We start from the raw sequence: 13,153 nt of genomic DNA, 5'->3' as shown, positions 1-13,153 counted from the left end.
GCAGCATCATGCTGTGGGGGTGTTTTTCAGCTGCAGGGACAGGACGACTGGTTGCAATCGAGGGAAAGATGAATGCGGCCAAGTACAGGGATATCCTGGACAAAAACCTTCTCCAGAGTGCTCTGGACCTCAGACTGGGCCGAAGGTTTACCTTCCAACAAGACAATGACCCTAAGCACACAGCTAAAATAACGAAGGAGTGGCTTCACAACAACTCCGTGACTGTTCTTGAATGGCCCAGCCAGAGCCCTGACTTAAACCCAATTGAGCATCTCTGGAGAGACCTAAAAATGGCTGTCCACCAACGTTTACCATCCAACCTGACAGAACTGGAGAGGACCTGCAAGGAGGAATAGCAGAGGGTCCCCAAATCCAGGTGTGAAAGACTTGTTGCATCTTTCCCAAAAAGACTCCTGGCTGTATTAGATCAAAAGGGGGCTTCTACTAAATACTGAGCAAAGGGTCTGAATACTTAGGACCATGTGATATTTCAGTTTTTCTTTTTTAATAAATCTGCAACAATGTCAACAATTCTGTGTTTTTCTGTCAGTATGGGGTGCTATGTGTACATTCATGAGGAAGAAGAATTAACCTAGGGTTAGATTTTAGAAAATTTTAGAAAATGGCTGCAATATAACAAAGAGTGAAAAATTTAAGGGGGTCTGAATACTTTCCGTACCCACTGTATATATATATATATATATATATATATATATATATATATATATATATATATATATATATATATATATAAAATATAATAATCTGAATGCTCTAAATGCTTTTTTTTTTTTTTAAGAATCTCTTACTTTAAATCTTTACATTGTTTAGCTAAGATTTTAGTAATCACCTTAAACAATGATTTTAATTGAACATAACTGAAGTTTGCTGCTATGGTATGAGTTAACTAAAGTAAATTATGTTCTATTATGGTTTAAATATGTAACATTAATGAACAATTTTGACACTTTGAGGTAGCTGCTTCCCAACGCTTTTTCCAAAATGTCAAATTATAATTTATAGTGAGTGGAAAGCAGAAGGAGCTGTTTTATCCTTCAGGGTGAGTTTAATTCGAGATCTTATCAAAGATAAAATGCTTTCCCTGCCAACATATAAAAACAGCACTTCTTATTATAATAACTTGATCCATAAATACATTAGGCAATTTACAGGTGTGACAGCAAGTCTGTAACCACTCTGGCTTTTGAAATGCAATACGCCTAAAAATACGTGACAAGGGAGCGTGTCAAATATCTGCCTCACATGAGCTCTGGACAATACCACACCTATGTGAAAAGGGTAAAGATAGCTAAAGTGGCAGGAGCTGTTTGCTTGGCACAATACACATACTTGCTCATGCTCACACACACATGCATATACGGTACAGCATACACAGACATATGCCCAGTGCATTTAAATGTTATGAGGACTGACTCATGTCCCTTCTGTAAACCCATCTTTCTCTTATGGTGAGCTCTTTCACACACTGAATTAGGACTAATAGTGAACACATGTTCAGGGATAGCCAGTGTCTCCCAATAGCTGTAGTTTAGGATTAATGGAAAAACTCATATGGAAACAGTCCTGTTTTTCTTTTCTTCCTTAACCCATGCTCACAGCAACAAATCTCCCAGTTGCCCCAGATCATCAGTCATGATTTGCCCTCTTGCGTCTCCTTCAGATTAGTCTCTAAGGGTAATAAACACACTGAAATAAGAAGCATAGAAGAGAATAACACATCAGTCACACCTGCTTAGGCTGCTTATGCAATTAAAGTCATCTGCCAAATGGATTGCATAATAAAAAGCAGTTTTCAAAGATTAATGCTGTTTGACTAATGGAAAGAATATGATAATAATGATTAAAAATGCATTGCAGAATGTATTAATCCCTTTCAGATTTAAGGGTTGGCATGGTGAAATGTTGACAAAACAGAACTGAAATCCTCCAAGACCAAGCTGCAAATGGCCTACTTAGAAAAGTTTGCTTTTCATGGGACACATAAGAACAAAAACAGTACCAGTGTTCTCCCATTAAGTCTGAATCCTAACATGTAAATGAGATATTAGTGGAAAATAGAAGAAGCAGAAAACATCATCTTTATTTACATCCTCTATTTTACATTTCCTACTGATTAACTGATCTTATTCACCATCCCTATCACTTGGAACATCTGTGCTTTTGTACATTCACGAGTGATCCATGCATCCAAGGCAACAGTGCAATGAATAGAGCAGCAGATTCATTCAGTTACCGGTCAAGAGTTTCTGTCAATGTTTACAGCACACATGTGATCTCAGTCACTTTGCCTGAGAGATGGTTGAAGAGGTTGGTGCCAGATGGATTTATTTAAGTATTTCAAAAATGTCATAAGCAGTACTAGCAGAAGATTTCATAAGTGAGGGGGGATAAGCCTTGGTGAAAAGTTGGGTCAAAAGTTTGAGCTGAGAGGACTCTACAAATTCTGTAAACAGAAAAGCATTTCAGAACACATAAGAAAGTGTTGAATATGACTTTTTTTTCCCATTCTGTGGGCATTAACTAAAACTCTTGACCTGTTACTGCATGAACATTTACATTACGCACCTGCCAAGAAATGCATAATTGCAGGAATCAGTAACATTAGTAACAAGTGTCCAGTGAGTATAAAATAGAATAAAATAAAAGTTTGAAAAATGCAATAATGTGAGTAGAGCATGAAGCTTGCATGAATTTAAATAAGTGAGGATGTTGTGGTTGGATTATGTTCTGCACTGAAAGCAGAGGTACTAATGTAATAACAGCATGTACTTTTAATGCACCTGTGTGTCCAGTTAAGTGTCTTATCGTATTTTACACAGGCAGCCTGGGCAGATATTTGAACACAAATATGTGAATAAAATACAGTTCACTGGCAAAGTCGACTTACCCTCTACACATACAGCATTTCTCTATCCCCGATTCTACATTCTGATTTAATCATTATTTTACACATTTACCACAGGGAACAATTCTCTCTCTCTCTCTCTCTCTCTCTCTCTCTCTCACACACACACACACACACACACACACACACACACTTACTTACACCTATGGGCATTTTAGAATAGGCAATCAACTTTATTAGCATGGTTTTGGAAAAGGGAAAAAAACGAGAACCCCAATTTAAAATAGTTATAAAGCACTATGTTATATAAATGTATGAATGAAAGAAAAGAAGAAAAAAAAAAAACAGCCTCAAGGCATAACTTTAATAATTATATGATTTTATATGATTCATGCAAATGTCTTTTTTCCCTAATCTGCAACACTGCTACAGCATTGCTGAGAGAAAATTTTCTTAGACTTATAACATGAAGCAACATGTGTAGAAAAGAATGTCATTTTAGCCCTCTACATTCCAATCCATGATCTCAGTGTGTAAAAAAGGGCTATCTCTAAATCAAAATGCTGACCTACGGCTAGGAAAGGGCCAAAATTGTTGGCACGGTTCATTATTAAATTTAACATGCAGACTTTATTACACAGTTCAAACACCATGCAGTCTCGCTTTCCGCACTGAGGTAGTGTACAAGCGTACAAGTGCATTAAGTGACTGTCTCAAGGGCAAAGTAAGCATATCCCTTTCTTTGGTTTGCAGCCATCAGGGTTTTACTAACAAAATCATATCCTTAAACAGAACCGTATAGCACACCGAGAGGAAAAAGATCATTAAATGCAGAGGATCAAGAGGTAAACGGACCTAAGCTGTCATCCTGACCCCAGTTTCTGCAGCAGATATTATCCCTGCAAATTACCCAGGATATTTTCCCTCACTCTGCTTTACAACCAGCGGGAAAAAAAAATAATATTGTTTTTGTGTTTTGACATTTTAGCCCTTATGAATATGAGTCTGTCACATTCCCTGGGTGGAGGTCTGTTTCAGTGTGCTGATTTCTTGGCTGCAAGGGACAAAATTAGGATGTCTATCATGGAAAAGCATACGAGGAAGAGAGAGTGAGAGAGACATAGAGATGGTGCAAGATGAATAGATAACAGCTTAGAACAGGCCCCTTACAGTGGCAAAAAAAAACCCCTAAACTGCAGCTGAATCAATAACCCAGTTTAAACTAAGCTAATTCATTTCTTATTTGTTCAAGCTTTACTGATGAGGAAAAAGAAGCTGAAATGGTCACTGATTCATGCAGTAGGTGGGTTTAATAAAAACTGATGTCCAACTTGGAATGAGAAGAAATTTGTAATTTGTAGGATGGGGGAAAGAGCACGTCAATTCATCAGTCAATGTGATTATTATACAATGTGTATTATCCTACAATACAATTAGAAAGTATTAGATAGTCTAACGATGAAACTAACATCTCTTTTTGATATATCAATCTCCAAAACAATTATGCCAGAATATCATTTCTGATTCTAAAATACATTTTTGGGTTTATAACAGTCTTCTCAACTCTGTAAAAGTCTTACAGAGTAAAACACGAAACCATGGATGTTATCCATGTAGCTATTAACAGTTAATGAATGAAAAAAAAAAATATTAACGAGGGTACTTTTGTAATCTGAGACGTGTTATAAAAGTTGGTACAGAGGTTTCACCAGTATTCTTATTATAGCTTTAAAATCCAAATATTGGAATGAATATTTTCCAGACCTGAGTTCCACCAGAATACAGCAGTATTATACAGAAAATATAAAACTTTAGCTACTGCATGTGTGTAAAACTATAAAACACAACCTCAAATGCAAAAACAGCTCATTGTACTGTAATAACACAATCCGATGACTTTTGCTATGATATCCCCTTCTTCTGTAATGCCAATAACAGTTCTTCCCTATGGCATCATTCCATAACGGCACTCAAAAATGTAATTATGCAATCATCTGCTTGGCTGGCTTTAGCCTTTAGGCTTGAGGTTCTAAAAACCCTTGAGAGTGGAAAAGATGGAGGAATGCTCCATTTACCCCCAGCAATGTGGAAGCACAGCAGGATCTCTGTGAGACAAGCCAGCCTTCATTTTACTATGCCGATCTCTGAGTAAAAACACTCCATTTTTTCCTTCTCATCTGCTTTACTTCCATGCTCCTGTCTCGTTCTCATTCCCCAAGAAGAAATGGTGTGTGACTGCTGTTTTTAAGGGTGTTCTTTACAGACTGGACTCTTTCCTCTCATTCGCCTCCTCTGGTGTCACTGGTTGTGCTTGGACGCAGTTCTGAATGGCTGCTGTGTAAATGGCATTTCTTAATGGGTCAAGCATCATGACATTTACTGTGCGCCAGGGATGTATTTAAAGGCATAAGGATCTGAAAGGAGTTTACCTGATACAGTATAGAGTAAAGCATATAGACATTAAAAAGATTATATTCTCCATGTTTTTCCTCTTTTTCCTCTAACACTTCAGACATATTAATACATTTCAGCTATGCCCACTAACACATTAAATCATTCGCTTCAGACTTCTGAATACGACACTTTTAAAAAGCATCAAAGACCTTCCATGTTTTATTTCCTGAATCCCAGCCTGATTATTCAATGTTTTACCACATTATTATTGCCAATTTTCCCTCAGCTATAATTCCATTCAGCCATACTCACTCTCCACATGCCATGGACTAACTGTTCCATAACAATCATCCGTACAGTCACACTGCACCAGTCTTCCATTCATTACTACAGCTTTGCATTATGTGTTTAAACGAATGTTTGAGGTGTTCCATATTAACTGCTCAAGGACCCATGAGCTTTATCACATAAACGTTCACATAAACTGCAGCTGCTACTACATTTTAAAACATTTTTTTGTTGTTTGTTTTAATCACACAAATTTTTATATTGCCCATACTGTGAAATGCAGAAGTGCTGTGCACATTAAAAGCACACTGTGCATTAAATAAAGGAGCTCAAAATATCTTTCCTTGTGGATTTCTACAAAAGTTCAGTCATAACAACACAGTATACACATGACTGTATACAATTATTATTCATTCTTAACCTGATAAATTATGGTCAGGTCCATAAATGTTTGCACATTGAAAAAAGGCTGCCACAATAAATAATATAACAGTATTAACATCCAAATCATGTGTACAATGTAGAAATTACAGCAATTTTCTTTTTATATGTGGTCTTCCCCTTTTTATGTAATTGGAACAATCGGCTGCGCGGTTGTTTCATTGGGAGGTGTTTTCCCTTTATGATTTCACTCACAAGTAAGTATATAAAAGGTCTATGGTTGATTTAAAGTACAAGACATTTGTGTTCAGAATCTGTTGCTGTTAACTCTCAAAATTAATTCCAAAGAGCTGTCACTGACAGTAAAGCAAACCATCATTAAGCTGAAAAATCAAAACGAATCCATCAGAGAGATAGCAAAATCATTATGTGTGGTCAAATTAACTATTTGGTACATGCTTAATAAGACATTCTGCGTTCTGGAACATCTAAAACATTTTACCAATGGTTTTGGTGTTCCTCGGCATGTCTTTTCGGTAAGCCTCAAAAACAGGAAAGCCAGTTTACCAAAAACATGTTATAAAAGAAACTGTAAAGTTCTTGAACAACACCCCATGGACAGATAAGATTAACTTGTACCAAAAATAATAGGAGACGAGTATGAGGAAGGAAAGAAAAAGAAAGTGTACCAACTCCTCTAATAGCAATGACATGTACTGCCAATTGAACTGGTTCCCTTGTGTTTACTGAGAATAAATTCTGAAGTAAATAGAGTTAAATTATCTGCCCAGATTCAGCCAAGTGCTTAAAAAATAAAAAAATAAACACAGACAATAAGTCAAAACATACTTTAAAGCAAGACTTTTCAAGGTAAAGAAGTGGAATGTTCTGCAATGGCCAAGTTAATCACCTGACCTGGATCCAATTGAGCATGTATTTTACTTGCTGAAGGCAAAATTGAAGGTAAAATGTCCCAAGAACAAGCAAGAACTGAAACAGATGCAGTAAAGACCTGGCAGAGCAACACCAAAAAATACAGCATCTGGAGATGTCTATGGGTTACAGACTTCATGGGATCCAGTCTTGGACTTGGGTGGATTTTAAGAATTAAAAATTTGCTTTATTTATGATTATGTTAATCTGTGCAATTACTTTTGGTTACTCTGTTATTATTATTTATATTTTTGGACCTGGCTGTATTAATTTCCTCAGGATTTTCTATCTCAGTATCACTTTCAGAATATATTTGCATATGCATATGCTTTTACCAATTGTTTCAAAGAGGTGCATGATTGGAGCTCATTGTGCTTTTGTGATTTAATTGCTAATCTTTCCTTCACATTCCTGCTCATCATATCAGCGCAATTTAATCTAATACTATGAGCGCTCCTCACCTCATGGGGTCCGTTTACTATAAATGGCTACAGGCCTTCAACAGCTCCAGCTGTCATCTGGACCACTCAAAGAGAAAGAGACAGAGAGAGGAGAGAATGAGAAACGAGAGGGAGAAAACAGCAATCCTGCCAGATATATGGTGGCTTTTACTGCTGTTGGCGTGTAGTCTTACTTACTCAAACTGTCGCTACTTTTACACACACAGTATATCAGTCAGCAAGCACACAGATGGCGCACTGCATTTAGATCGGGGCCAAAGAAGCCACGGCCATGCAAGGGTTAGAAATCACACCACTGCCTTCCTGACCTCTTCTTGATATAGGAAATCTGTATGTGTGGAAAAAGCCTACACACATGCACATCAGCATCATCCAAACATGTGGATCTCCCATTGTTGAGGTTGCATCATTTCATTTCATTTGCCTACATTTCATGCATTATAATTAGCACTTCCTATACATATTATATAAAATCTGGGTAGCATTCTTGGCAGACACTAAGACAAAAACACACATCAGGGTTGGAGAGATGAGAGAGAGAGAACTTTTTTCACCATGACCATATGTTGTGGCACTTCTCATGGCTTTGCTGCACACAATGTAGGCTTATGTCATGTAACATGAAAATACATAACGCATGGCCATGAGCACCCCCACGCTGATGAACTTTCAATTGAACATTCAACACTGCTGGATCATTACCAAGATGGATGTCAAAACACTGTTTTTTTTTTTCCGCTGAGGGCTCGGCTGTTATTCTGTGCAGGGTGGATGTTTTGAGTTGTAACCTATAACAAAGTCATGGCTCATTAGTGCATATTAACACCATCACACCTTTCCAATCTGTCAATAACCCCATGCGACACGAGAACCGGGGCCCCGTGTGAGCTCTTGAACTTGCACATGCAACACATGTACAGTTTATTAATGCTTTCTGAAGCCCTGTGTGTCCTCATACATACTCCCTTCTGGGTTCTGAGATAACTGCCCTTGTGAGCAACAGCTCTGTGCATGGCTCATCTGCCTGGTGTTGTGTTGTGTGGATACTTAAATATTCAGTGAATTTATAGTTGCACTGAACAAAATAGTCTAAACTCTCTTTATCTTTATGCCATTAATATTTATATTTAATTTACATTTATGCATTTGGCAGATGCCCTAATTCAGAGTGAGCAACTGACTATTTTCTCATATAAACAATTGAACAGTTGAAGGCTTTTCTCAAGGGGCCAGCAGCAGCAGCTTGGCAGTGGCACCACACTCAGCATTTACTACAAATAATAATTAATTAGCTAGCCCACCAGAAAGTAAAACATCCAGTGTGGGATTTCAACTCTCAGCTATCTGAACATAAGTCCAAAGTCATAACCACTGAACTACCACTGATATGCAAAGCATACCACACTCTGCATTTCCTACAAATGATAAACAGCTAGACCACCAGGAAGTAAATGCTCCAATGTGCTGCGCATACTTATGTTTTGTTTGCCCTAAAACCTTACTAGAGTAGTCTAAAATGTACTGGCTAATGTGTGCCAGTTAAATCCATTAATGCAGATGAAAGAAAACAAATAAGGATATGAGACTTTTGATAGGTAAATACTGTAGTCTTCTGGCAGTTAAATCAACTGAACTACTGATCTGTCCACCCTCGGTTTCACAGACATGTATAGCCAGGATTATAAGACTGTGATCTCAGCTACTGATGAATTTGAGTTTATCCACCTCCTGGAATTTGAGGATAAATAGTGTCTGGCCCACAGTTCTGATGGAAGGAGCAGAAACATTAGGCCTGGGGGAAAAAAACATGAAAAGGGAAGACCGAGAGCTAATGGGGGACACAGACACAGATACTGCAGCTGTTGTGGTAGTCAACAATTGCTTATGCGATTTTTGTAGAATACATAATTCAGTCAATAAGATGTAATAATTTAAATATAATATTCTCTTGTGTATTTTAATCTTTAAGTTTGAAGTTTTGAATTCACAATATATGTCACATATCCCAAATGTGCATTGGCAGACTTTAACAAGATTTAAACAATTTACAGAGTATGTGTTTCCCTTTATTAGCCTTGCCAGGAGATGGTTATTTTTATGCCAGAAAGTTTAATTCCGTTTAATCTGAAAGTCTGTTTAAAAAAAAGGCTTGGTTGTAGAATATAGATGTGAGGTTTCTATAAAATGCCTGTCAGCACTTTTGATTTCAGCTGTTTCTTAGTCAGAATAACAACAAACACACTACAATAAAACTGACTTTTGTAGACTTGGCAAAAACTCTAAATTCTTTTTTTGGGGGGGAAAGCAGCACTTGAAAATACGAGATAAAAATCAACAGTATCCATCTCAGTGGTCGACAGTTAGAGAGTCTCTGCTTTATCCTAGATACATAAACAATAGAGCTTTAACCTAAATGCTTTTAACAGCCCTGCTACTGCACCGCCAGGCCTGTGGGTGTTTTTCTAGCTTTCCTGTGCACTCAAATGCTTTTCATAGAAAAGCTACTGCTGAATGCTGCTTGCCAAAATCAAAATGAAATTCAGAAGGAGCCTTAGTCGTTCATTCTTTGCTCCAAAGCGAGTCTTAATTAATAAAGATTCAGCTAAAAATGTAAATTTGTAGTTTTGGAAAGAAGAAGTTACAAACCATTTTCTGTGCTATGAAGTGAACCAGATCAGACTGTAACGCCATTAGTCTGAAGGGCGGCTGCACAGAATGTCAACAACAGCACAAGGGTAAAGAATATCAGAGCAGAGTTGTGGATACCACACACATCCCCCAAGTGGATGGAAACTCAATTTCCACCCACAGCTACCTCCACACCACTGATTTACGATTAAGCAATAACAACATAACTTGTTCTTTTAATAAAGAATTGGCTGCAGTGTCTGAGCCCTGCAACATTTGCCATAAATGGACATACTACTAAATAGATAAACTGTAAAGGTTTTGTGAGCTACTAAAAATTAAAAAAGAACACATCATAAATCTCTCTACAGATCTAAAAAATAGAAAAACAAACAATTGTTAAATTTGCTTATTTTTTATTAATAAATATACTGAGTTTAACAAGATCAAGGGCAAAAAGGAGGATTTATTTTTGAAGATGAAATAAATCCAAAGTGTTCCATCAAAGGGGACATGGTGGGCCTTTGGATCTTAGTCAAAGTGCAGGTGGATCAGTACAGTGGCACATAGTTTACTTTTCACTCACTCTACTCTACTTCCACACACACCGGTGCTCCAAATCAACCTTGCTGAAGCTGGCCAAATACAGATCAGATGCAGACTCTCCTCAGTCCTCGGCTCCTTCTAAGGCCAAAACCTCATCTTATTTGACCAAGCAGGATATGTGACGTTTTCGCACTCTATCACGAAACCCTCACTGTGTGGAACATTCCTGCCTCAGTCCCACCCTGACTCCACCCTCTCATGATCACCTGCACCTGCTCCTAGTTAATGGGCTCATTACTCTGTCTACATATACTCCTTTGTTTGTCTGGAGGCTTTATGAATTATTTCACGTGTTTCCACTGTGAATAGTCTTTTCCCATGCTCTGCTAGTCTTTTAGCATTTCTATGCCCTGACTTTTTTATTCTGATTATGAATTTGCCTATGATGACTGTGTCTGTATTTGTGTTTGATCCACCTGTCTGCTATGACCATGATTTTTGGAAGAGCCTAAAAAAAGCCTTTCATGCTGTCTGCCTACCCTTGCCTTCCTTAATTTGTATACTCAATGTCTAGTACTTACTTGGTATGGTATTTTCTTTCAATCCATCCCTACCTGCCTCTCCTCATTCTGTCTGTTCTTCTGCTGCTTTCAGTGTATCCAATATACCTACAAATAAGTTTCGTTACTGCGCAAACGGCCAATTACCTCTGAGATCATAGCAGGTCCTCCAGCCAAGCTGAAGCATAGCTAAACTTCTATTGGTTCCTTTAACAGGCCAGTGAAATTGTAGAAATTGATGAGCTGATCCCCTTTCATAACCCTGAACCACAGTGGCCAACATTACACACATTTTACATCTCCCACTGTAATGAGTTTCAGCACAACAGCCCAGGACTTAATTGGCTTAAAATACAAAATGATTTGGCTTGACTAGTCTCATGAGCTTTCTACAAACCACAGCATGATTGCACATCTAACGGGCACACAAGTTTTACTGAGGCTGACGGCATTTCCTGGCTTCGTGATGGTTCTGGGACAAATTGGCCTATCAAGTTGGTAAACAAGAGATCTGCACAACCCATCAGCTCTTACAAGGCTTAAGAAATTTGTATTATGACACAGCCAGTCTCCTCTTATATATCTCAGAACTGCTCAAAATTCTCACAAATGTTGCTCTATGCTTTCTGAGCTTGTCAGAAATGACCAAGTTACATTCACATATAAACATTCAGCTTTATCCCAGGAGAGAAAGAAGGGGCTGATTGTGGGAGTTGGAGAAAATGACTGGGTTAGGCGAAAAAAAAAAAGAGAGACTTAATGGAATTGGCGATGCAGTGTGTGTGTGTGTGTGTAGAAGCCTGTAATTAAAAACAAACTTAAAAATCAGTGTCGGATTCACACCAGTTTTTATCCAAGTCATAAAAACATGCAACACAGTTGTTTTGGAATAAGGCCACAGTGTAGACAGATTTAAGAGCCTCAACCACAAAATGGACAGAGCTGAGAGAAAAACTGTCCTACCTGCGTGATTCTTCCTTCTGGCAATCCCAGACCATGACACAGAAACTGGAAATGAGACGAATGGTAAAGTTACAAAATATCACAAGGCTTTCACAAACACACCGATACAGAACACATTTGGAGCACATATGGATATGCTACACCACCAATTGTTTACAGCCAATGTCTTGTGTATTTATTATCCTGTGTTATTTATTCTCTCACTGCAGTGTGTTTGAACGTTATGCAGCCATTCATACTGTGTTGCACCATGATCCTGCAGAAACACATTTTGTTCCAATGTCTTTAAAGCCAAATGTAGAGAAAATCCAGTTCATAATAACTTCATTTAGACAGTGAATTTCACTTTACTTTATTTCCATTAATTAGTGAAAGCTTGCATTCTATTTTATGTAAATGAACATGGTTAAACCAGTCGTAAAAGTGATAGTGGAATAGGATAGTAGAATAATAAAATAGTGGGATAAAACCCGAGGCTATTACTCTGGGAACTTTGATAAAAACAAATAAATCTCATAACACGTTCATGTCCCAATCCTCAGGGCATGTGCTTAAGTGACTATGAAATACAGACTTCTTTTCCAAATCACAGACTACAGAATTCAGCATTTTCATTCATCCTCTATAAGGAATAATAAACCAGGAGCTCAACTATAGGATCTTTTTTTTAATGTTGAGTTGGTATAGCATTTTTATATTTTTTTTGGTTCATCTGTGTGGATAAATGGCTTGTCTACTACGAGTTTTTTACAATCAAATATCTTGTACAATTTGCAGCATTAAAACCTTTACAACTTACTGATTATGCTAAAATTAAGATAAAATCAATTATCATGCGAACTTGTACATATATAAACACACGAATTGCATGCACATTTCATACTCTGCCTATCACCTGAAAAATGCACATGATCCGGAATGCTATCACGTTATCAGTTGTAATCGGGGCAGACTGATCCCAATGTTTTCCAGTGTACACAGTGCAAACAGTTAAATCAAATGCCAGCAGATGTTTTTCCACTGACAGAAAAAAATATCACACATCAAAGTATATAAGAGTTGGTGCTGATTGGACCACAATTGTACAAAAATTATATAAACACCTGCAACTAATACTCAGATGAGAACATGAT

The 13,153-nt window shown here is 37.5% G+C and overlaps 1 protein-coding gene across 5 annotated transcripts in view; it reads right to left on the bottom strand.

Annotated features, from left to right (window-relative positions):
- Positions 1–13,153, bottom strand: part of znf469 (zinc finger protein 469) — a 203,880-nt gene that overhangs the window by 140,178 nt on the left and 50,549 nt on the right. For all 5 annotated transcript variants that reach the window (XM_083547506.1, XM_083547507.1, XM_083547508.1 and 2 more), the window contains exon 3: positions 12,021–12,065. The gene's annotated coding sequence lies outside the window, so the exon portion shown is untranslated. The remainder of the gene's footprint in view (positions 1–12,020; positions 12,066–13,153) is intronic.

This window comes from Silurus aristotelis (genome assembly GCF_946808225.1).
Source record: "Silurus aristotelis genome assembly, chromosome: 7".
NCBI classification, from domain to species: Eukaryota; Metazoa; Chordata; class Actinopteri; order Siluriformes; family Siluridae; genus Silurus; species Silurus aristotelis.
Note: the sequence above shows the minus strand (reverse complement) of the source record. Positions and strands in the feature narration are given on the sequence as shown.